The 27260-nt window shown below is 40.9% G+C and overlaps 1 protein-coding gene across 3 annotated transcripts in view; it reads left to right on the top strand.

Annotated features, from left to right (window-relative positions):
• LOC103716987 (Ubiquitin carboxyl-terminal hydrolase family protein) overlaps positions 1 to 25113 on the top strand; it is a 28606-nt gene extending 3493 nt beyond the window's left edge. Inside the window, exon 2 of one of the 3 annotated variants that reach the window (XR_015987029.2) lies at positions 21623 to 25113. The gene's annotated coding sequence lies outside the window, so the exon portion shown is untranslated. Of the gene's footprint in view, positions 1 to 15160; positions 20897 to 21622 lie in introns of those variants that run through there. The other 2 variants (XR_015987030.2, XR_016413169.1) reach the window with 2 other exon arrangements.
• The last annotated feature ends 2147 nt before the right edge of the window (positions 25114 to 27260 follow it).

Raw genomic sequence — 27260 nt, 5'->3', positions numbered from 1 at the left:
TGGGCACTCTCATATTAGCATTACTATATATGTATACATACATATATATATATATATACATATAATATATTATATATATTATATATATATATACATATGTCTGTGTATATGTAGGTTTAGGATCAAGTTACACTTGGTGTAACACTTATAAAGTTACACTCTTTTTTGAATTGGATGATGAGACTCCTACATTGATGATCTGAGCCATTGGATATAATCTATTATCACTAAACTGCTCATGTACAAAACAATATGTGATTAAATTGTTTTTGTCCACCTGATTCATAGGCTAGAAACTCCCAAATCATATGATTTTTTATGTGTAAGCAGTTCAAAGGTATTTGATCACATGCAATGGCTCGGATCATCAATGAGGGACCCCCATCATCCATGTCAAAAAAAGTATAATTCTAAAAAGGTTACAAGTGTAACTTGAAACTAATCTATATATATAGACCAGTCATTGGAAGGGCAACCTATGAAACTTGTGTGGATCAGATCTGAAAATATTAGAATAAGGTGTGGAAAACCCAAACAATGGGATTGTGATGATGCTCTAGAGGCAAAGAATAAGCCTCGAGCAAAAGGAATCTAGCCAAAAGATGAAAGAAAAGGAATAAGGTGGAAGAAGAATGTATATTCTCGAATTTTATAAATTTCTGCAATACTAAATTGAATTATAGCAAAACTACCCTTTTTATAACTATAGACTCTCCTAATACTCCTAAAGTAGGACTTCCAGATAAACGAGTACTCTTCCGTATCTTACTAAGCACAAAGAAAAATCAACTTTTCTGATTACTAAAATTCATCATACTATAGTGTTGCCCAGTAGACACCCCAAGAGGGGGGTTGAATTGGGTACTAATAAAACTTTGGTACTTTTTGAAGTAATCTAATATGACTTGTGAAAGCTTTCTTGATTTTAAACTAAGAAGATTAATCAACCAATTAATAAAGCAATAAAGTAAAGATGCTCAAAGAACCATGACACAAATACACGGAATTTTATAGTGGTTCGGAGCCAACCCTGCTCCTACGTCCACTCCCCAAGCCCCACTTGGAAGTTCACTATAATTCCTAGGATTACACCCGGTTGTTTTACAAGCTTATAATCTAACTTGTTGTTTTCATGAGATCACAACGAACTCGGTCGGTTTTCGCAGGCTCACCGATTAGAACTAAACCGATTGTTTTTCCGGGCTGACAATCCAACCCAGTTGGTTTTCTCCGGCTCACCAACTACAACCTTAACAACGTTAATTTTACATTGGCTCACCAACAAACCTCAATCCCCTTGATTCAATCCCCTGATTGAATCAAGAAATAAAATCAGAATATATGAGTTATAAAGTTACAGCATAATATAAACAATATGAAAAGGAAGAAGCTCTTAAACAGATTTTATGCTGAAGGAAGATGTGGCTTCTTCTTTTCTGGATCCTCTTCTGAATATGCCAGTGGTTGAGGATCAGATAATCGAGCCTTGAATGTAAGCGACCTATTCTTTCTTGGTCGAAAGTACCGCGCAAAGGGCTTTCTGTGTCAACAAACAATTCGAAATACCTCGACTTTTTCAGAACAGTAGTTACTCCTCTTTTTCTTTTAAAACGGCTCTAATCTTTCTTTTGGGAAGATGTAAACCGAATGCCCTTTAATGGATACTATGTTCTTGTTTCTCCTCTCCTTTTAAATACTTTTCGAAGCTCTTCTTTTCGAAAAATAGCCGTTAGAGGGTGTAAGAGAGCCGTTCTGACATTACTGTGCAGCCTGACAATATGACCGTTGAGATTGGAGTCGACTCACGCGACTAGGAGACGGCTCGGCTGAAACTAGAGATGACTCGTATTCTTCAGGAGACGACTCGCTCACTGTATCTCTAATAGTACTGACCAGGCGTTTCTTCCAGGAGATGGCTCGCGACATTTAGGAGTCGACTCGCCAAAAGTGGGAGACGACTCGCGACCTTCAGGTATCGACTCGGTCTCAGTGAGTCAGAACTTGATTTTCTGCCTTCCCTCATTGGAGTCGACTCGATCTCAGTGAATCAGAAACTGACTTTATGTTTTGTTGGAGTCGGCTTGTCCACTGTTGGAGTCGACTCGGTATCAGAAGCTTTGAAGACTTGATCTCTGACTTGGTCCTTGGAGTCAACTCGGCCTCAATAGGAGTAGACTCGATCTCAGTGCCCCAGAAAACATGGAGTCGACTCGATATCAGTGCTCCAGAAAACATTCTTCTGTCATTCTTGTTGGAGTCGACTCGTCCATAGCTGGAGTCGACTCGGTATCAGTTGGAGACGACTCGATAACAGTTGGCTTGAAAGCAGGTCTTCTGTCTTTTCGCAGGAGTCGACTCGCCTACAGTTGGAGTCGACTCGAGTACTGTACCTTAGAAAATATTTCTTTGTCTTTGCTCTCAGAGTCGGCTCGGTCTCAGTTGGAGTCGACTCGCGCTCTGCACTTAGAAATTCTGCTTTCTGCCAATCCATCCGGAGTCGACTCGCCTAGACTGGGAGTCGGCTCGAGGGCGTGCCAGTTAGCAGTCTTTGTGCCAGAGTCGATTCGAGAAACTTTGGAGTCGACTCGAGTGCAGGGTGAAGATTGAAATGGTTCCAAACATAGAAAAGGTTGAATTTAAATTCTTTGAACCATTTTTTTAAGTCATTCTAGTATATTCAACAATATTTTTCCTGAAACACTCATTTGAATTCATTAGTATAATATAAAATATACTCAAGTGTTTTGGGCTCATCAAAATCAAATAGGGGAACAACAATCACTCAACATATAGGACTCCTCATAAAAGATCATGAAAATTTTTTCATATCACAATCCTAATAATTCAAACTTTTCTTAGTCGAACTAGAACCCAGAGTAGGACATTTAGTTGTAATTCCTACTTAAAATAGGACTCATATATGGATTAGAAAATAGGCCCAAGATTTGGTATGGAAATACCTAGAAAGTAGAAAATCTAGACTTCTCCTAAATGAGGACACAATTTTAGACCTTCTTTTGCCATATCACCTATGCTTCACCATGAATATTTGATTATCTACTTTGACTACATCAATCCGCTCTGGCTGAGAGAGATTCAGCTCCAATGAATTGGCCCGAACCATTCAAGAAAACTTTCCATACTTAGAGCTCTTCTTTCGCTTTAGTGTAATTGTAATTTGATGTCTGTGATGAAGGAAGGTGTAAGTATTCTCTCTCACTGAATGCTCCTTTTCAAAAATGCAAGGCTGAGTAGGCAGAATTTGTGCACTGCAATAAGTATTACATCACACCATACTTGCTCTTGTAACATGTCTCCAAATGGTAAAGTTTAGTAAGTATCGTGATTGCACCATCATGTTGCTATCCTGGTCCAACCATGAAACTGAATAAGGATGAGCAATTTTATTTTATCAAAGACCTGACGTTTGAACAAAATCTTGGGAAACATGATTTCCAGTGCTTCCAAGTTCCACTGTCAATGACAAGTGTGCAATGGTGTCCACAAAAACAGCCTTTGTGTGAAAGACAGTATTGCATAGCTAGCCATTGTCTGAAAGTTGCTGTTGTGATTGTGATTCTGATAAAAACAAATAAGTGCATCCCTTTTCCATACCGTTGAACAATATATGATGATATTTATCAACCCTCCTCAGAAGTATCATCTTGAACATCATGCTCTTATTGTTCTTCATTACCAACTGTAGTATTCACTTGTCAAGTAGGGTATACGCTGTCTATATGTCAATTTGGATGCCTTAGATATGGCTTCTGTAACTTTAGATGGTTGTCCTAAGGTTTTGACTGTTGCAATAGGAGCCTTGGAGTCAGGTGGCACATAATAGCTCTTCTCTTCAAATTTTTCTTCTTTTCATAAACTTATTTGATAGGTTTCTTCAACTGTCTGAAGCTTGAACCCAGTCATATCATCTTGATGAAGTCAAGGGCATCTATTGTGCGAGATATGTTCCATTATGATGATCTAAGTCCTTACAGAACTCCTAAGAGCATCAACTTAAAATATTGGAGCAAAGTTATATGATAGTCCAAAATTGATCATCTATCAAGTTTTGCCTTTTTTAATGTTTCATTAATTAGTCATGGATGCTAGGTTAAATTCCTTAAGTAACTTAGACATAAATTTACTTGGCCATCAAGTTAATCCTTTTAATTACCGCTTGTCCATCAAGTTAGTTGGGCTCCAAGTTACGGTTTTTATTTCATTTTGTTACTTGGCCTTTAAGTTAGGGTAGGCTATATATCATGGTAAGGGAAAGCTAACGATAGACTTGAATCAGGAATTGTATGGTATGAGTTTGTGTTGTTTGAGAAAGAAAGTTTCTTTCCTTCTTCTTATCCCTCTTTAATCCTCCTATTTCTCCTCGTCTCGCTCTCACGCTCCTCTCTCTCTCTAGTCTTCTTTTCTCTACCCTTCTCTACTCTCATTTCTCTCTATTTCCATGGCTTTCCTCATGTTTTATGCCCATTTATGCACAAACAGGCCATCCCCAAGTTGTCCTGCATCATATCTTGTATGGCCAACTAAAGTCCTCTGCACTTTGTTGCTGATACATCTCCAGTTTCATACTCTCCCACTTGCCATGTACTCATCTACCATGCCTTCTCCTTGTCGAAGCTGATTAAACTTGATAATAAGCTTTGTTGGTTATCTACGGGGAGAATCATTGTTTCAATATTTGTTTTCATCTCCTCCCATTTGTGAACCTTTCCTCTGCCACTTCTTCTATTTGCTTTTTGAACCTTATTCCACTATATATTAACAGCCCCTTTTAATTTTCTTGTTGCATGTTGCACCTTCCACCCTTCAATTGATGTCAAGCAAAGAAATTATCCACATTTGAAAGCCAATCTAAGAATACCTTAGTGTTCATCTTTCCATAAAATCCTAGAACTTCCAATTTTACTCCTTTCTCCATCATGCCAAAAGGTTCAACTGCTTTCTAAGGAGCTCGAGGACCCATATGTGTCTCTCTAAAATTATGATGGTAATACTGATTCGTGATGTTTTTATCAGCATATGACTATTTTTGAGAAGAGAAATCAGCGTATTATTTTCCAATAATTGAAAATCAAGATCAGATTTTAAGTGTTGTTTTCCATGTGCACCATGGGATTTAATTTGGACCAAGGTTTGCTGTGCCAATACAGAATCCATACTTGTTGTCCGATGGCACGGTATGGGTGTGGTACCATGCTTTTTTGTTCTAGGCCTGTACCAGCATAGCTAGAGCCAGTGAGGGAGGGGGAAAGAAAAAAGGAAAGAGAAGAAGAGAGGCAGAGGGAGGGAGGGAAAGAGAGGGAGAGGGAAGGGGAGAAGGAGAAGGCCGAGAGAGGAAAGAGAGGGCTTTCAAGCCCCCTCTCCTTTGGGCGCACAAAAATAGGGGCGGAGCCCCTCTCTCTTCCTCTCTCGGCCTCTCTCTCTCCCCCTCCTCCCTCCCTCCCTCCCTTTCTCTCTCTCTCTTTCTCTCTTTCCTTCTCCCTCTCCCCCTCCCTCACTGGATTTCTCGAATTGAGGGCTAGAACCATGCTAGTCTGCCCTTGGTACGGTTCAGTATATTTCGAACTAAGCGGTTCGGAATGGTACCGCCTTCCATATTTTGGACATGATTTTCCAAATTTGAAAAGGAGGGCTGATCTGAATTATCTTGGTCCAACACTTTAGGATTTCTACAACTTCATCAAATCTTTTGTTCTATTGTCCATTTGTTTGTGTTCCATCTACAATGTAGTTGTATCTAATTGCTGCTGCACATGGCCTAGTGCGTCCTCATGTTGTTGGAATGATTCGTCTAATTCTACTTATTCACCACCATTGCAACTTTTGAAAAAATCGATGGCATAGGAACTTCTAATGCTATGATATGGATGAGCCCGGGGGGGTGGACAATAGGGGCTATGCCCCCCGCAAACATCGGTAAATACCTAATGTACTATATAGTAGATAGAGAGGAATCTTGGTTATTGCAGTATATTGGCCTAGGCTTTCCAAGATTTAATTCTAGTTCCTCCATAGCTTTAGCTTCCAAATCAAGCTAAAACTATCCTTGTTATATTATTGTATCCTATTCTTAAGGAACATCTTATGTTGACAAATAAATAACTAAATAAATAAATTTTGTCAAATAGAAATGAATGATTAGGTTCCAAGAACACAACCTTGGAATTTTGGGCATATTGGTTAATAGTTTTCCTAGGACAAGAAGAGCATCTTTGCCCCATGCTCATTACATTTGTGTTTCTATTATCACCTTTCTCCCATACACCATCCGCCCTTTATGGTGGTGTTCATGGACCTTCACAAAAAACTAACTCCCACTTAGGCAGCAATGGATTTTTGTTGGAGTTTTATGAGTGTCTACAAAGAAAAATAGCTTTAAGGAAAAGTAAGAGCAAATATGAGATTGTCTTTCAATAAGCCATTAATAGGGTCCCTAGCTAGTGAGTCTTCATTTATATCTAAAATAGCTCATCTCAATTATTTTTTCCCTTCTAAATATACTTATATTGCTTCCTTTGTTGTTCATGGCTATCCTGTAACAATTTTAAACTAAAATTGAGATATATTTTTACAATATTAGCAATTAGCACTTATTAGGAAAATTATAGTTTTGTCATTATTGATCAACTAATATTGTTGGCCTCCCAAGATAGTGGTTCCATCCCTGCACTGTGATACAATTTGATGTAGATGTGTCCTTCAAAGGCCAATCTATAGTATTGTATGACCTATATTTTTAAGTTAGATCTAAAAATATTAGGGTAAGATGCAAAAAACCTGCAAGACAAGAATGTGGTGGCACTCTAGAGTAAGATTCGTCGAATCAGTACTAGAGGTTGTTCCAGCCGATAACTGGCACAGTATAGTACAATCCATACACTGCTATTCCGGGGTGTATGGAAAAGGGAGAGGGAGAGGGAGAGGGGGAAGGAGAAGGAGAGAGAGGAAGACAGAGGAAGAGGGAGAGGGAGGGGAGAGGGAGGAGAGAGAGGAAGCAAGAGAGAGAAGGAGAGGGAGAGAAAGGGAGAGAGAGGGACTGACTTGGGATGGGCTTCGACGATTAAGTTTCGAGGACAAAGGACTTCGCTGCTTTAGGGATGGAAGGCTTCAAATCCGCACGACCAAGCGAGGGAGAATAAAACAAGGCTAAAAAAAATCAAGCTCCTATATACGGAACCGACTGGCTGAGCCATGCCTACAACTAATGATCTTGTTCAATACTCTCCGAATCAACTTGTTTGGCATTGTTTGGTAATCCTTGCTTTAGAGGTCAAGAACATGCCTCAGGTTGAAGGAATCCAACCAAAAGTTGAAAGAAAAGCATAAAGTGGAAGAAGAACAAAAATTTTGAAATTTTTATAATATTTGCAATGCTGAATTCAGCAGCAAAACTACCCTTTATAACTGCAGATTCCCATGATACTCCTAAAATAGGACTCCTAGAAGAACAAGGACTTTTCCTTATACTTTCCAAGCACAAAAGAAAATCCAAAACATTTTCCTAATAATTGAGAAATTCATCATACTATAGGACTCATAAAAGATCATGAAAATCTTCTCAAATCATAATTCTAATAAGTTTAAAACCATGGTATGCCGAATCGGCCCGTACCGGCCAGTATAGGCTGGTACGACCTGGTCCGGCCAGCTACCGGTACGCCGGAGCCGTGGAAACCTGTACGGGCCGGTTTCGTGCCGGAAACGAAGAAGACGAAGAGAAAAAGAGAGACGCAGGGAAGAGAGGGAGGGAGACCACCTGTTGCCGCCATCGGAGAGCCGAGGAGGGGCGTCGGAGGCCGGTGGGGGTGGCAGAGCCCGGCGGGGGGCGGGGGAACTCGTAGGGGCGCGGCGGAGGCCGAGGCCATGATTGGGTCCCCTGTTTCGAAAGAAACAGGGGACACGGTCGCGGCTTTTTAATTTGGGGGTTTTAAGTGAAGTCGGCATATCAGTTGCTTTTAATTTGGGGATTTTTAAGTGAAGTCGGCAAATTGGTTGCCGACTTCACTTAAAATCCCCAAATTAAAAACTGCGGCTATGTCCCCTGTTTCTTTCGAAACAGGGGACGCAGCCGCGACTTTGGCCTCCACTGCACCCTCGCGGGTTCCCCCACCGGCCTCTGCCGCCCCTCCGCGGCTCTCCGATAGCGGCCACAGGAGGTCTTCCTCCCTCTCTTCCCCGCGCTCTCTTTCGTTCTCTTCTTCTTCCCCAGCTCCGGCGGGGAAGAGCTTTCCGGTTCGTACCGCCCGATTTCGGTACGAACCGAAATCGTACTGATCCGGTAGGCAACTGGTACGCCTACCGGATCCGGTAGGCAACCGGTACGCCTACCGGATTCGGTACGGCAGACCTTGTTTAAAACTTTTCTAATCCAACTAGGACCCAAAGTAGGATGTTTAGATGACACTCTTTAAAATAGTTTTCAAAAACAAAATACAAAAAATAGGCCCAAAAATAGGCATGAGAATCCCTAGAAATTAAAAAACTTAGACTTCTCCTAATGATTTAAACGTGAAACTTTTACCAACTAAAATCAAAACACACAAGGAGTCAATTTTAGACTATTTTTGCCCAAATCACCTATTTTTGACAATGAATATCTGATCCTCAACTTTGACTACATCATACACACACACACACACACACATATATTGAATTTTATTATTTTGTTCTAGCTATTTTTTCCTACATGTTTAAAATAACTAACAGATTGAGAATTCAAATCTAGTTTGAAGTTAACACACTTTGATCAACCATGGAAGCATGATTGTGATCCTGCAAAGAGGTAGTTTTCATTTCATTATAACGAAAAGATTGATAAATTGTAAACATACCTTGGTGCAAAAATATTCAAAAGAATACCATACACCATAACACTTTTTCTTGAAAAATACTCAACAAAACTCATATTCAACAAAATAATTAGATCATAATTTTGATGACATTCAGGGTCATTTTGTAAGTTTTAAAGTTGACATTGTGCTTGAAGTTGATTTGCTGAAACAGTACCAAATTAGATTGCATCTCATCTGCTGTTGTTAAGGGTTCAGCAGATGGTGCTGAATCCAACGTCATAGCCAACTTTTCTAATGCTTCAGAATCCTCATCAAATCAACATTTTAGGATGAGGAGTCTAGTCTTTATCATTAAATTTCTAGTCATATTGAAACCTTGTTAATAACATTGAGTAATAATGTACGAGTCCAAAGATTGGATTGCATCCTTGTTAAGCTTGTTTTTCTTTAATTGTGGATAAAAGAATAAGTTCTCCAACATCTCTTTGCACAAGAAGTATTAACATTCTGTGACGAAACCCTTGTTGCAAGCCCAGGCAATTCTGGAGAACTTGCATTATACGTATCCCACTACACAATAGGATCCCTCTCATCTCTATCTCCAATGGCTTTCAATAAAGCAAATACCCCCTTAATTGTGAAAGAAGTTGGTTAGATGCCTTTTAATAATCAAAAAATTCTTAGGATCTCTAACTAATGATTGGAGAGTATCGAGGTAACCTTTCTGAACTTCACGATCAGCATTTAGCTTGCATCTTTTTTCACCTCATGCCATAGGACTCCAATCAACTTTTGGGTAATGTTTTGGTATTGGAACATTTACAATGCAATAAAGAGGAATATTCAACTTATCCTATAAATTAACTACCATATCATGAACTGCTTGATAAACAATTGGATTATCTTTCATATACTTCAATGGTAGCTTTATCAGAATTAGCAAACTTGATCATACATGAGCAGGACTTGTGAAATTTAATGTGAACCTCAATTTAGTCCAAAAGTTGTCATCCATGATAGTTTCGGGGACCTTTTATGCTCTTCTTCATGTCCAGTCCTCACTTTGCCCATTGGTTACTTATAACTATGGATGCTAAAGCTCCTTTAGTAGTTAACAAACAATGCATAACGAAATAACGATGCCCAACAATGCATAACCAGATAATGATGCCCCACAATGCATAACGAAATAATGATGCCCAAATGTGGTTTTCTTCTCTTTCAACACATTAAGCTTAGAATAATAACATGGATATTGATTTTTTCCATACTTGACAATTTCTTTCCCCTTTCTAAATGTATCCCATGAAAATGAGAGTAGGACTAGGATTGTTGAACCGGGCCGTACTGCCCGGTTCGGGCCAAACCGAGCTGACCCGATCTCTGATCGGGTTGGTTCGTTCATGGAAAACGGTTCTGGCCCCTACGGGGCCGAAACAACAATAATTCCAGTTGGAACCGGCCGATACAAGAGCGAACCGGATGGTTCTGTCCGGTTCGGCCAAGATTCGATGCGAACCGTAATTTCGATTTGGCCAGGTGGGTTCACACCGATTCCGGTTAATTTTATTCATTTTATTATTTGTATCATTTTAAAGCAATAAGATGCATCATCTAGCTTAAATCGAAATAATAGAAACATCAGAAAACATTAAAAAAATATCAAGAAAATAATAAAAAAATATCAAATTATACTTAAATTCATAAAAAAAGTTCGAAAAGAGAGAGAGAACTCTCCAAAAAAAAAAAATACGGCGTGCGGATGAGGGAACCAGGCCAAGGATTGCCGAACCAAGCCAACTGGTTCGGTTTTTTGGTCTGAACCGATACCGAACCGAGCCAGGCGCCGACCGGTACGGCATACCAGTTCGGCAGTCCTTGGAGTAGGATGCTTACATGTTGCTATATCTTTCATCAAGAGACCAAATTATGAGCCAAACATCATGACCAAACTATGTGAAAGTATCTACTTTCAGTTATATGACCAATTGCTTTGTAATTATAGGCATTGTTAGTGAGCACCTAAACAAGTTTATTAGCCCCAATTGTATCAACACTTTTAGAAGAAGCCCACCAGACTTTTTAAAAGATGAATAATTAATCCCATCAATGAAGATTGCCTTGCCATTAGTGACAACCATGATATTTATAAGGCTCTGTTTTTTTTTTTTATAATATTTGTCCACCTATCTAAGACAATTGGGACTTTATAAGTCAGCCATTTTCCTTTGATAGGAGCAAGTTCCTTTTCTACTTGGCTTCGCTCCTTTTCCAACAAACTTGTTCTTAGCATGGTTACAATATTCAGTATTCTTTTTAAAAAAATGTTGCACAGATAAGTCAGTCATTTGTGAATGGATCACAATTTTATCATCAAATTGATGAAGATCGTGAATAATTTGCGAATGCATAAATTATCCATTGAAAACAAAATGGGCTCACAGCCTCACACACCAGATTATGCATCCACGCTCAAGCATCAAGGATTTGAGCTGGACCACAGCATTGGTCTTTCATGGGATGGGATTTTGACTTGTCAATTTGAATCGCTATAGTAGTAAATTATTTTTTCGAAAAAAAGGAAGCGAAAAAGTTCATTCCCTATCCCTCTTCTATACTCTTTTCTTTCTCTTTTGTTTCTCTCCATTTCTTTTTTTCTCAATTTCCCACATGGCAGGGGCCAGCAACTCTTATTCACATGTTATATGTGGAAGTCATTCTTAAAAGGAATTTGCTGTTTTGCTGGATTCTGCACTTCCTCATCAGATTGATTATGAATGCCTTTTTTCAATGATATATATATATTTATTTTTGTATTTTTTATTTTTAACAATTTCGAACTTCTAGATTTCTTTTTGAATTTGGAACTTTTCAACCGTCACCTATTTTGACTAATAATTCCTAAAGTCATTAAGAATTTAGTAAAAGCAACAAACAAGAGGGATCAAAAAAGGGGCATGCTTGTGAATCATCGAGATGGTAGCCTACCTGAAGTGTTGGGATGGGGGCACCCTGGTAGTATCCCGCCCCGAGGTTCTGGACTGGTAAGAGTCTCAGGATCGTGATTGAACCTTTGTTGTCGATAATATTAGCTAACTTTTGCCTTTCTATTTATCTTTTCCATTAAAAACCCCACAATTATGCATGTTTTTCTTTTTCGAAAATTTATCCTAACCTCACTGTTAATCAGTTTTTGATTATTTTCTCTTCTTTTCATCTATTGATAGCTGGCTCATAACTAAAACAAGATTTATTAAATAAATTACAGCAAAAAAATGTGGTTCTGCTCAAGGATCACTGACCTGGTACCGGTAGGCATACCGGTCGGCCACCGGACCAGTTCAATACCGATTTGGACCAGTTCGAACTGGTACCACTGGCTCGGCCTCCAAAAGCCTAAAAAAATTTGGCCTAGCCAGTACAAGCCGGTACGGGGGTCAGTTCAGACCGGTTTGGACCGATATGGGCCGGTACCATTTTCTAATGCCGAATCGGACCGGTTCGGTATGGGCTGAACCGGCCGGTACGGGCCCGTTCAGCATTCCTTAGTTCTGAGTAACTATCTCCATAGATTCCACTTCAACCAAATCATACCCTAGATCATCAATCCATGGGCAAAATCATTTGTTTTACCAATAATTTAATTTCTATAATTAAGAAAATATTTATGTTCAAATAGAAAATTTCTGCAAGCTTTAGCTTTTTCTTTGAAGCTCCAAACTACAAGAAACCTTGAAGTTCCTTATTCCTATATGTCTTAGCATCAATTCAGGTATCAAAGATGTATATCTTTGATTATATGGAATTAGGTGTGCTAAATTTTTTCTGGGGTTAGATGTCTTTGATCTTGTAGAGAGAATTTGTTTTCCTTATCTGTTGTGCTCCTTATTTGCCACGTTGTCTTTTATATCTTTTCCTTATTTATGTTGCTTGATTGTACTACCTATAATTGGTATTATTGAATATTGTATTCTACAATCAGGTGCATGTTTGTCTACACATTGTAACCAAATAATAATATAAACGACTGGTGGTAAGAAGAGAACCACATTGAATCTCTTTTCTCATACACTATTTTTCAGATTCTTTTCTCTTAGCCTTTCTTCTTTGTCCTCTCTCCTCTCATCTCAATTTATTCTTCTTTTCTTCTTTCTTTTTTACTCATAATTTCGAAGCTGATCCTATTTGCTTCTGATGTGAGAACAAAAACATGGTATCATAGCAGGTTCCAGTCTAATTAACTGATTGAAACCTTAGCGTTATGTGAAAGGGCTCTTTTGCTGTTTGTTACAGCAGATTAGATTTGCTATCATGCCAATAAAGTTGTGCCAATGGAAGATTAGATCTGATTGTGGGAAAGAAGATTCAGATCAAATATGAAGCTGATGGTATCTTTTCTGACTGCAATTATTTTTAATGCATCGATCTCTTAGTATTACATTTATTCGTGAGATGGGAGACTCTTTGAAAATGGTTTCAAAATTGGGAAGTAGTCAAAATGACTTTCCAAATTTGGTGATCACCATAGTAAAGTTGAATGGAAAGAATTATTCGGAATGAGAACGATCTGCTAGAATGTTTATTAGTAGCTGTAAGAAGATGGGCTACATCCCAGGGTCTATTAAAGAACCGCAAGCAGGTGATGCAACCATGATGAGAAAGCCTAGCTGTGATAAGTTGGTTGTTACATTCAATGGAGCCTCATATTATGTAGAAGTTTTCTTTTTCTCCCCACTGCAAAGGAAATCTGGATAAAATTCAGAAGACATTGTCAAAAGCATGATAATCATAGATTATATCATTTGCATGGGAAGAAAATTACCATGAAGCAAGGAGTGAACTCTGTAGAAGATTATTATGGTTTACTAAGAAAGTAAGATTATCTCTGTAGGAGTGAACTCTGTAGAAAATTATCAGCCCTGCACTACTGATCTTGCAGAGATAAATAAAAGAATAGAGTACCAGCAATATTTTTTCCTAGACTACCACCTGAAATGGAGCTGTAAAGGGTGCAAATTTAGCCAAAGATAATCTTCCCTCAATGGAGGACATGTATAGCTATGTGAGAAGTGAAGAAAGTAGAACGTCAAAGTCTAGGAGTCTTGGATCTGTTGAATGATCAGCATTACTAGGAGATTATGAAGCTGCAAAAGGTAGAAGGTGGAAACTCTAGCAAGATACAAGGCCGTTCTAAGCTAAGTGATGCAGAGAAAGAAAAGCTAAAGTACGGTCATTTTGGAAATATAAGGCACACCATGGAGGTGCTGCAATTTAAATCCTCACCCAACTATTAGTGGCATTCAAATGTAAATTTGCTTCTGTTGAGGGGGAGCAAACTGGTATAGATTCATTAAATTAGTGTGGCACTGTTGATTCTCGATATTAGATTATCAAGGATCTGTCTCAGCAGTTAGCATCTCTTAAAGGTTCATTTCATGATCAAATTGGAGGCAGCAACAGGTATTTCTTCTCATGCATCAGCTAACCATTTTCAGTCTACCTCAGAATTCTTGGATCATAGATTCAGGATCTTTTGACTATATGGCCAGTAAGCAAGAGGGCTTCTCTTCTCTTATTCTTATTTTTGGTGGGGTAAGGTTAGCTAATGGATCAATATATTATGCATCCGAAATGCTATCATCAGCTATGCTCCTCCATGCCTCTTCCATCTGTAATTCATGTTCCCTCATTTCCTTGTAACTTGTTATCTGTAAGTCAGCTTACCAAATAGTTGAAATATAGCATGACATTTTTCCGGGTAGTTCTATATACACCCCCCCTATTGCTCAGGACACCCCCCAAAAACCAAAAAAAAAATACCCAAACTAACCTTTAGTGTAATTACCATATTGCCCTTGAAATTTTCTCATACACCCCCCCTTCCTCCTCCTCCGTTTCGTTTTGAAAAGAAAAAAAAAACCCCCCCTCAAACCCCCCTTAAACCCCTCGATCCATTTACATCGTTTAGGCGATCTTTGAAGGAGATTTAAGCCCCATTCGAAGCATGGACAAGCAACTAGTGATTTGGGACGAAGAATCGGCCGCAAAGGTACGTGTTTCACCTTGTTTCGAATTTTTTTTTTCACGGTTCGTGCTCTGTTCGGCACTGGATCGCCGAACAGAAGCCTTCTGTTCGGCTGCACAGTGCCGAACAGAAGCCTTCTGTTCGGCACTGTGCAGCCGAACAGAAGCCTTCTGCTCGGTTGAGGGTTGCCGAACAGAAGGCTTCTGTTCGGCACTGTGCAGCCGAACAGAAGCCTTCTGGTGCCAAATCGCGTGCCGTGCTGAATTTTGTGCCGAACAGATCCTCTGATTCATTAATTCTTGGTGATAAATTATTTTATATGTAGGGCTATGCTACAACCGAATCGAGTATAATTGGATCAGAATTTGTACTGGATTACACAAGCGAATTTACAACTTACGAGGTATTATAATGTATTGTGCAATTTTGTAATAGTTTAGCGAGCTATTTTTACAACTGTGTACTTACATAAATTGTTTAATGTATAGATCTTCAAGAGTAGAGAGGACTTGTGTAATTGGTGTCGTGAAGCTGGGAGGCGAAATGGTTTTGTTGTTGTAATCAAATCATCCGATGCAGGTACCATTTCTAAGAAACCCAGAATTACGTTAGGTTGTGAGAGGGGTGGGACGTACCGAACCAAAAAAGAAAAGCGAATAAAGACTGCATGTGGGACAAAGAAGTGTGGATGCCCTTTTGCATTAAGAGGAAAGAAATTGGATACTGCGGATGATTGGATATTACTGGTCGTATGTGGAGTGCACAATCATCCCGCTGCAGAGAATCTGGAGGGGCACTCATATGCAGGGAGATTATCTGAGCAGGAGACGGAATTGTTAGTGGATATGTCGAAGAGTTTGGTTCGTCCAAAGGACATATTATCCACATTGAAGGAAAGAGATGCCCTCAATGTTACGACTATCAAGACTATCTACAATGTACGTCAACGGTTTAAGGTTGCAGAGAAAGCCGGGAGGTCTGAAATGCAACATCTATTAGGTAAATTATCAGAGGCTAAATATATTGAGTGGCATAGGAATTGTACTAATACGGATGTTGTGCATGACTTATTTTGGGCACACCCTGGCAGCATTGATTTGTTCCGTGCATTTCCCCGTGTGTTGATAATGGATTGCACGTACAAGACGAATAGGTATCGTCTTCCGCTCTTAGAGATTGTGGGGGTGACATCTACTGACATGACATTTTCAGTTGCTTTTGTATACTTAAATTCTGAGGGGGAAGAAAGCTATACTTGGGCATTAGAGAGATTGCGCAGTGTCATAGCTGATGATGTTTTGCCTGAGTTGATTGTTACAGATAGAGACTTGGCTTTGATGAATGCAATTCATAAAGTATTTCCTACTGCTAGACATTTATTATGTAGATGGCATATTAGTAGGAATGTTTTGGCCAAGTGCAAAAAATTTTTCGAATTGAAGGAGAAATGGGATAAATTTATTATGAGTTGGAATGTACTAGTGCTGTCCTCCACGGAAGACGAGTATAATGATCGCTGGAGTGCACTGCAGAGAGAGTTCGGTACCTATCCAGATGCACTACAGTATGTGTCAGATACTTGGCTGAGCAAATACAAGGAAAGATTTGTTGCGGCGTGGACGGATACATGCAGGCACTACGGAAATGTGACGACAAATAGGTATCACAAATAAAGACTCATTTAATTTTAATTTGCCTCAATTCTTATATCTAACTTTCATTTGTTTACTAGGGTCGAGAGTGCACATGCAAAGCTCAAAAAGCAGCTTGGATCAAGCCAAGGAAGTTTCGAGTCATCTTGGACTAGAATAAATGGATTGATTGAGTTGCAGCACAGCTCCGTTAAAGCCTCATTGGAGAAGAGTTTATTGGTAGTGCAGCACAACTTCAAGCCAGCTGAATTCAAAGAGTTGCGAGGTTTCATATCTATAAGTGCGTTAAATCATGTCCTCGCCCAATCGAAACGAGCCAATTCAGTTGGGTTTGATGATTCAAATTGTGGGTGCGCTATTCGACGCACACATGGTATACCATGTGCTCACCAGATTGCGCGGTACAGGGTGGAAGGTCGGCCCATTCCTCTCGACTGCATAGATCCTCATTGGAGGAAACTTGATATTCTGCCTCCCCCCCCGTGCAGCCAATTCAGTTGAGTTGTGATGCAGAGTTAGATTTGATTGCGCTACGATTCAAGAAGTTAGATGGGGCTTCTCAATTGCAGATGATCAAGAAGTTACGAGAGATTGCAAGTCCAGATAGTACACCTCTTTTAGAGCCTGCAAAACGGAAGACTGGTTCACGTGGGCGCGCTTCAATGAAGGTTGATACGTCTACTCGACGTGACCCGTCTGCGTTTGAGTTGGTTCTATCTGGACAGGATAGTTATTCACCTGGTGTTGAGAAAGTTACCATCCGCAATCCATGTACTCAGATTCAAAAGAGGCGGCCCAAGCAAAAGGTAAGTACCAAATATTTATTTCCTTACAATAGGTATCACAACGTCTACGGGACGGTCCGTGCCGTGCCGGTATGTGATGTGCCGATACGGGACATGTCGGGACGTGCCGTGCCGAGATGTGCCGATACGGGACATGTCGGGACGTGCCGTGCCGAGATGTGCCGATACGGGATGTGCCGTGCCGAGATGTGCCGATACGGGACATGTCGGTACGTGCCGTGCCGAGATGTGCCGATACGGGACATGTCGGGACGTGCCGTGCCGTGCCGGTACGGGAAGTGCTGAGACGGATAACTATTTGGATATTTCTGCCATTGTTACATATTTTCTATCATTTGATATTATTTGCAGGTTTTTCGTACTAGAGCCCAGTCACATACGCCCATTATCTATATTGATGCTATTCCTTCTGCCTTGAGACCATACATCCAGCATATCAAGGATGTAAAAGCTGATGGGAATTGCGGATTTAGGGCAATAGCTGACTTACTGGGATTTGGAGAAGATGACTGGGTGCGTGTTAGGAAGGATTTATTGCAAGAGTTGCAATGTCATTCGGACCACTATCGCACATTATATGGTGTGGAAGGGACGATTGCCGAGATCACTCATGCATTATCATATTATGATGATTGTCCACCATATGACAGATGGATGACTATGCCGGACATGGGTCATCTTATAGCATCCTGCTATAATGTTGTCCTATACCATCTCTCGTTGCAACAATGTCTGACCTTCCTACCTCTCCGTTCTGTGCCAGTACCTCTTCTATCCCGCAAAGATATCGCTATCGGATTCGTAAATGGAAATCATTTTGTTGAGGTACTACGTTCACAACACTTGCGAATATTTAATTTTGCTTATTTAATTTTGCTTATTTATAATTTTGTAGCTATTAATATTTTCTTATTTCTAATTTTGAAGGTGTTCTTGTTGCCGGGACATCCCGTTCCGCCAGTAGCGACCAACTGGCGAAAATATCATCTTCCTTGTGCTACCAGATGGGAAAATTCATATGAAGCACGGATTCAACAGTTCAAAGAGAGCATCTCACCTAATGTTATAACTAGCGAGACAGTAGAGTTAGATTGATTCTTTATATATGTACAATTTTTGAAAGTTGTAAATTTTTTTGGGCTCTTAGAGTCATGTACTGTGAAACTCCATCATCAATATAAATCAAAAAATATCTGTCTTCGCATTTTTCGGGTATTGGGGGTGCTGAGGTGGCTCTCCATCAGCTGGGAATACATATGAAGACTGTTGTTTCCGTTGAGATTTCAGATGTAAACAGAAACATACTTAAGAGCGGATTTTCTGATAAGCAACAGTTATGTTAGCTATGTATTTAAAATGTTGAAAGATCATGAGGATGTTCTCTGTGAAACTCCATCATCAATATAAATCAAAAAATATCTGTCTTCGCATTGTCCGATTGATTGTTATGTGCACTGTTATATTTGTGTAAAATAGAACGGGCCAGGCTTTACAAAGATTACACGTAAATGTACCAAAAATATATATTTTTCATTAATATCAAAGGCTTTACAAAGATTACAAAGGCTCCATCATCAATCCCTATGACGCCATCGTCGACGCGTGTACTGCTGTACGTCCGAATGAGAGGGTGCTGGATCCGAATGAGAGGGTGCTGTACTCGGGCCAGGCTCATCACCCAGAAGTACCTGATGCATCTGAGAAATAGCATCAAATAGGTGCCCGGCACCTAGTGACGTAGCCTCTGAGGGACCCATCCGTACAATGTCGGTACTGATACCGAGTGCAGCTGCATTACGCCGCCGGTGCATGTCAGCATCATCATGACCTCCCCTAGCTCCAGAATGAGTACTCGAGCGCAGATGAGGAGGCTGAACTGCAACGTGCGTGATACGGAGATACCACTCCATGTATCCCGGTACGCTGTCTGATGGCCGGGTAATTGGGTGGCTCCTGCTCGCCTGGCTCAGCACGTGGTCCTCCCACCGCTCCCAAAGCTGATCCATATAGGAGTAATGTATCCGGTACGAGCCTGCTGTGGAACCTCTGTTGGCTCGCGTAGGGGCTAGTGGCGCTCGAGGGATGGTCTGAATACGACCAAACTGTCTAAGAACCCTTTCTGGATGATAGGGTTCTACGATATCAAGGCACTTGATGGAGCCACTAAAAAATGCGATATCAATATATGGGCGATCTCCCCGAAGCCGATGATGGGGATCCCAAATAACCTACAAAACAAAAGGTCCATTTCAGTTTTATACTATATCGCATATTAAAAGTACTGACAAACACAAGCAAATGGTAATATGATACGTACCTCATCGATGCTCAAAAGGTCCAATGACTCACGTAGAACCACTAAATGGTCCATCGTGGTACGGGATGGAGTACCGGGCATCCAGCGGTGCACGCGGGGACTGGCATCAGTATACTCGAGCGACGGGTGAGGACTGAGTGCTGGAAAATGCTCATAAATCCATGCCTGCAGAAGCGTCATATAACCACTGATCTGTCTCACTGATGACCTCGACGCAATCCCCAACTGCCGATACAAATATGCTAAGGCAGCTGTACCCCAGGCATATGTGCTCACCCTATCCAGATCCCGCAGTAAACACAGATACGCTATAGGCACCCTGGTCCCACTCTTATCAGCAAAGAGTGTGCAGCCTAACAAAAATAACAAATAGGCTCGTGCTGCATACTCTATCATCTGCTGGCTGTCTCTATCAGATACAGAGTGAAACTGAGTCCTCAGCCACTCCATCCTCACAGACTGACCGCGCGATGACAGTACCTCCTGACGCGCGTCTCCAGCTGACACCCCCAACAACTCCACAAGTAGCTCCTCAGCATCCCGATCACTCATCCTCTCAAGAGAAACTGCTACTGAGGCACCTGCGACAGGAATCCCTAAAATGGCGGATACATCATCCAACGTGATAGTGATTTCGCCAAATGGTATATGGAAGGTGTTCGTCTCGGGCTGCCATCTCTCTACGAAGCCCGAAATCAGAATCTTATCGGTGAATCGATAAGAGCACTGTACTAACTCTATGAGGCCCGACTGCCTCAATAGTGCTTTGAACCTGGTATTTGGTTGGTTTGAAGACCACCACTTCCATTCACCAACCTTGGCAGTATGGTTCATGCACTTTAGTGGAGCCCGTTCCTGTAATATAAATGTATAATTACTACTACTTTATAAAACATCAATAAACAAAATATAATGCTATAACAAATAAACAATACCTGTTGCCTCCAGATAGAAGCTGCTATATGCGTCCTGAAACTGATCAGGACGGACTCATCCTCTGGACCTCCTGGACATGGTCCAACGGACTCATCGTCTTCGCCCCTAGCGGGCATATCATCATGCTCTGACTCAGAAGAGTCCGATGGCATATGAGCAGGCTCGGAAGAAGCAATCCTAGCACGACGTCTCCTAGCTGACGCCGTAGGTCTAACTCTGGCGGGACGGGGATCCATGTCTGAAAATATAGAAATTCAATGTTAGGCTATATCAAAGAAAATAATTCAATTGCATACATAAATGTTCGGCACAAAATTCAGCACGGCACGCGATTTGGCACCAGAAGCCTTCTGTTCGGCTGCACAGTGCCGAACAGAAGGATTCTGTTCGGCTGCACAGAGCCGAACAGAAGGATTCTGTTCGGCTGCACAGAGTCGGACAGAACCCTTCTGTTCGGCACTGTGCAGCCGAACAGAAGGCTTCTGTTCAGCACTGTGCAGCCGAACAGAAGGCTTCTGTTCGGTTGAGGGTTGCCGAACAGAAGGCTTCTGTTCGGCACTCTTCAGCCGAACAGAAGGGTTCTGTTCGGCGATCCAGTGCCGAACGGAGCACTGGAGGCGGGGGGGGGGGGGGGGAGCTACCTCGAGGTGGTCGTGGAGGCGCCGGCGAGGTGCTCGTTGCTCGGGAGATGGCCGGGGAGGTGGTTCCGGGAGAAGCCGGCGAGGTGGTCGGAGATCGGGAGAATGCCGGCGACGAGAGGGAGAAGGGGGAACGGGGGGGTTTTGGGCGTTGGCGAGGTGCAATGCACCGACCGGCGACGAGAGGGAGAAGGGGGAGACGGCGGGAGGGGAGGGGAAGAGCGGGGTGGGGGGGGTTTGGGGGGTGTAGAGAGCAATTTAGGTGAGGGGGTGGGGAGGGTGGGGGGTAATTTAGGAATTTTCAATTTTTTAGGGGTGTCCTTAGCAAATGGGGGGGTGTAGAGAGTATTTAATTTTTTTTTAATTTTTGGGGGGTGTCCTGAGCAATAGGGGGGGTGTATATAGAACCACCCATCATCATCCCATTGTGTTTTCCAGGACCTGGAAATGAAGAAGATGATTGGTGGTGTCCATGAAGCTAATCGTCTTTACTTCTTGTTATTGATGGAACCCCTACAACATGTTTGGATGATATCAATAATGTCACAAGCCATGTTCAACTTTGGCATCATAGACTTGGACAGATTTCCTTTGTCTCTTTGTTTAATTTTTCCTGGTCAGTTCAGTTGAATAAAGGAGTTTTGTTATCTTGTGAAACATGTTGATCTTCTAAACGTTGTAAGACAAGTTATCCTCCAAGTAACAAGCCTTTTCTATTTTTCAGCTTGTTCATTCTGTAGTTTGGGGACATGCTCCTATTTTCTCTTGTTTTGGTTATCATTATGTCAATTATTTGTTGTTGTTTTTTCTCAAAATTTTTGGGTATATTTGATGAAATGAAGGGATGATGTTCCTGGCATTATTTTCTCTTTCTACAAAATATTGGAAATGCAGTTTGTAGAGTTGGGCAACGGGCCGTGCCGGGCCGGCCCGGCCCAGGCCCCCCGGGCCCAAATTCTAAGCGGGTCGTGCCTGGCACGGCCCGCTTATGAAGCGGGCCGTGCCTGGCACGGCCCGTGAGGCACGGAAGGCCAGCCCGGCCCGGCCCCCGGCCCCTCTATTGGTGGGCCGGGCCGGGCACGGCACGGCACGGGCCGTGCCAGGCACGGCCCGTAACGGGCGCAAACGGGCCGTGCCAGGCACGGCCCGCAACGTCTCTAAACGGGCCGTGCCTGGCACGGCCCGTAACGGCTCCAGACGGGCCGTGCCTGGCACGGCCCGTCTGGAGAGGGGGAGGGAAAATAGCCGTTTCCAACGGCTATTTTCGGGAAAAAGTCGATTTTACCCCTCCCAACAGTCCAATAACGGCTGAATGGAGGGGTATTTTGGGAAAAAAATTTTTGGGGCTTCTATAAATAGCCCATTCCTCCCTCATTCTCACCACACCAAACCTCTCATTCTCTCCTTCTCTACTGCTATTATTTCTCTCCTCTAAAGTGCTCTTCTAGCAATTTAATTTTTAGTTTGTTCAAGTGCTACACAAGAGGAGGTTCCTGTTGAGAAGAGAAGGTCGCTTCTGTTGAGAGCACAAGAGGAAGCTCGGAATCTCGGCTCTGCCTCTGCCCTCCGACCCTCTACTCAATTCCTCCTTGCGGTTAGTTTTTATTTTTTGAATTAATCATAGATATGTCATCTTTTGAGGAAAGTCAGTTTGGCATTCCTGTTTCTGAGGGAGAAGAAACTAATCCCCAACCCCATGTTCCTAGTTCCTCTAGAACTGGTGAACCGAGTGAAGGTCAAACCTCTTCTCGTAAGAGGACTAGTACTGTATGGAATGAATTTGATAGAGTTATGGTTGAGGGAGTCTGGAAAGCTAAATGTAAAAAATGTGCCAAACTTTATAGTTGTAGTAGTAGTGGGGGAACAGGGCATTTAAAAAGACATCAAGAGAGTCATAGGATGCATAATTCTCATGCTCAAACTCAAAGTAGCCTTAATATACAAGGGGGATTACTTGTAGGTAATTTTGCATATAATCATGAAAATCAAAGAAAAGCACTTGTAAAATGGATAGTTAAGGATGAATTACCTTTTAGTTTATGTGAATCTTTTAATTTTGAAGAATATGTTCAATTAAACCTACAACCTGCTTACAAAAGAACTAGTAGGCGTACATTTAGAAGAGTAGCTATGACCAATTTTTTAGCAATGAAACAAAATTTAATTGAAACACTTTCTACTTTAAATGTAAAAATTTCATTAACTTCTGATATTTGGTCAGCATCTGTAGGTAGTAATTGTTTTATTGCCATTACTGCTCATTATATTGATAATGATTGGCAATTAAATAAACGTATTCTTGCTTTTCGTGCTTTTGATTTTCCACATTCTGGGCAACAAATTTCAAATATAATTTATCAAACTGCATGTTCATATAATATTAATGATAAAATTATGTCTATTACTTTTGATAATGCATCTAATAATAATTCTGCTTTGTATTATTAAAAGACTCATTGCATCCCATATTAGATGGAAATTTACTGCATATTAGATGTGCATGTCATATCTTAAATCTTTCTGTTCAAGCTGGCATGGGCATGATTCAAGATGTGATTTCAAAAATTAGAAATGCAGTTTCTTTTATTCATGCTTCTAGATCAAGACTTCAAGAATTTAAGGAATTATGCATAAATCATGGTAAACGTTTTAAAAAATTTAAACTTGATGTAATTACTCGTTGGAACTCCACATATAGCATGATACATGATGCATACCCATATAAAAATTTATTAAGTGCATATATTAATGATCGTGGATTAGGATTTACATTGACTGAAACTGATTGGAATAAAGGAAAAATTTTGGAAGATTTTTTGCTTAGTTTTTATAATGCTACCAATGTTCTTTCTGGTATTTATTACCCTACTTCATGTTCATTTTTACAACAAGCATATATAATTAGTCAAAAATTTGCAGAACATAGATATGATGATGTTTTAATGCCTATTATTCACCTAATGGAATCTAAATGGAATGAGTATTGGGACAGGATATGTCCTATGCATAACTTAGCTGCTGTATTTGATCCTAGAGTTAAATTAAATGGTGTGCTAATTTTACTTGATGCATACGCTGAAAATATGAATCAAGATGCTGAATCTGCTAAAGATGAGGTAAGACAACTTCTTTATGATATTTATGCTATATATGATGAAAAAATTCGTGGATCTAGAACACAAATACAAACCTCTATTCCTCCTTCTAGTAGTTCTCGTTCGTCATCTATTTTTTCATTCATTGCACAGAGAAGACACACACATGCTTCAAGTTCCTCTTCATCTTCTTCATCTTTAAGTAGTGAACTAGAATTTTATTTACGAAATGATCTTCAGTCTGCATATGATGAAAATCAAATAGAGAATCTAGATGTATTATCTTGGTGGAAGAGTGTTAGAAATCAATATCCTGTTATGTCTGCAATTGCACGCGATATTTTAGCTGTGCCGATGTCCACGGTAGCATCGGAATCCGCTTTTAGTGCAGGTCGGCGTGTTCTTGACGAAAAGAGAAGTAGGATGACGGGCGAAACGGTGGAGATGCTTCTCTGCTTCAAGGATTGGCTGGATGCTGAGGCAAGACTTCAAGATAAAGGTGGACATAATACAACATCCTCTGATGATGATGATACAAACACTACTGAAGACTGAAGACTGAAGACTGAAGACTGAAGACTGAATACTGATTCATTGAATCACTGATGATTAGTAAGATTTCTTAATTTTTTATAATTGTACATTTTTATTGTATTCTGGAGGTCAGACCAAGGTCCAAACCTCGGCCCTTTCTTAGTTTCTTATTGTATTCTAGAATCTAGAGGTCAGACCAAGGTCCAAACCTCCCTTCATGTACCATTTTGATTTAAATTAATAAACTGGTAGGGGTCTATGCCAAACCCCCCACCATTAAGGTGGCTTTATATTCATAAATCAAGATTTCTTAGTGTTCAATATTTATTAATTTATTAAAAAAATTTTTTCGGGCCGAGCCGGGCCCAGGCCCGGACCGTGCCAGGCTCGCGTGCCAGCCCGGCCCAGGCCCTTATGGGCCGTGCCGTGCTGGCCCGCGGGCCGTGCCGGCCCAGGCCCGAAGCGGGCCGTGCCTGGCACGGCCCGCTGGCCAGGAACCTCTAGCCCAGCACGGCCCTATCAAAGGGGCCGTGCCAGGCACGGCCCGGCACTGTAGCTGGCGGGCCGTGCCAGGCACGGCCCGCTTCGTGCCGTGCCGTGCCGGGCCGTGGGCGGCCCGGCCCAGTGCCCATCTCTAGCAGTTTGGAGTTAAAATCAAGATTTTCATGTTGATGAGACTAGGGAATATCAAAAGGAGTTAATTGATTTCTTTGCCTCAGAATGGGTCAAAATATAATTTTCTTGTACTTGTACGCCACAATAGAACAATGTTTTTGAGAGGAAGAATCACCATCGACTGGAGGTCACTAGGGCTTTTCTGTTTGGAATGGATGTTCCCAAATTTTATTAGGGGAATTTATCTTTACCGCTACTTATATGATAAATCATATGCCTACCCCAATTCTTGAAGGGAAATATCCTTTGCAACTCCTTACATATGCTCCATTGTTTTCTTCACCTCCTAGTATTTTTGGATATGTTGCCTTTATTCATATTGTAGGTCCAACTAGTGATAAATTAGGGCCTTAAGCTGTCAAGTGTGGCTTTCTTGGTTACTCAAGTACACAAAAGGGGTACAAGTGCTATTGTCCAGCTATGAAGAAGTTTGTCTCTCATGATTTTACTTTCTTTGAAGGTATCCATTTTTTTCTCAAGTGAGTGTAAAATGTTTGAATAATCTTTTAGTTTATTATAAAAGAAAAAGGTTGCAGAAATACTAAATAGGAAGCAGTGCAGCAGCTTCTTTCATCTTAGTTGGCTTTGCCTCATCCCTACACTTTTGGTATTTAGGCCTCACTCTCTACCTCTCCCCTCTCCCCTCTCCCTTTTCAGGACTAAATTGAGATATATGAACAAGCTTTCTTCTTAGCAGAGAGAGATACTTTTGGCCGAGGGTTTTCTTATTTTAACTATATCTACAAAGATTGTATCTTGGATATTAGGGATAGAGAGATAAAAGCAGATTTATTGATACTAGAAATGAAGGACTTTGATTTGATTCTTGAGATAGATTGGTTGGCAGCACATCATGTGACCATTAACTGCTTTGAGAAAATAGTGAATTTTCATATCCCTGGCTAACCAAAAGTTTAGTTTTGTGGGTAGCAAGTTATCCACTCCACCAAAAGTGATCTCAATCTTGTAGGCCGAGCATCTCCTTAGAAACAGATGTGAAGGATTCCTAGCTACTACGAGTGACACCTAATAGAGGGAGCTCTAGTAAGAGAATATTCCTATTGTGAAAGAATTTTCTGATATCGTTTTAGAAGATTTGTCAGAACTATCTCTTGATAGAGAGATTGAGTTTTCCATCGACTTAATACCTCGCACTAGTCCAATTTCCAAAACATCATACCGAATGGCACCAGCTGAGTTGAGGGAGCTGAAGGAGCAATGTAGAAGCTATCGGACAAGAGCTTCATTAGGCCTAGTGTATCTACTTAGGATGCTCCTATACTATTTGTGAAAAAAAAAGATAGTAGTCTCCATATTTGTATAGATTACCAAAAATTAAATAAGGTAATAGTGTGGAACAAATACCCCTTATCAAGGATTGATGATTTATTTGATCAATTGCAAGGGGCACAAGTATTTTCAAAAATTAGTCTTTGCTTTAGCTACCATCAGCTGAAAATAAGGTCTGAAAAATATGTCGAAGACAACCTTCAAAATTAGATATGGACATTATTAGTTTTTGGTTATGCCCTTTGGTTTGACAAATATGCCTGCAGTTTTCATGGACCTCATGAACTAGGTGTTCAAGCCCTACTTAGATCGGTTTGTGGTAGTTTCCATCAATGACATTTTGGTCTATTCAAGATGATGGATCTTTCGAATCTCTCCTTTCTATTTATATCTTGGCCGTAGAAGCTAGTTCGGAGATCAATTGTTAGACTCTAAGCAGTGTTCATCTTAAAGAAAAGATTTCAATGTCATCTTTCCCTCTG

The sequence above is a fragment of the Phoenix dactylifera genome, chromosome 5, assembly GCF_051530095.1.
Source record: "Phoenix dactylifera cultivar Ajwa chromosome 5, Ajwa_hap1_PhDact_Kaust_v1.1, whole genome shotgun sequence".
In the NCBI taxonomy this organism is placed as follows: Eukaryota; Viridiplantae; Streptophyta; class Magnoliopsida; order Arecales; family Arecaceae; genus Phoenix; species Phoenix dactylifera.
The sequence above is the reverse complement of the archived record's forward strand: the minus strand, read 5'-3'. Positions and strand labels throughout refer to the sequence as shown.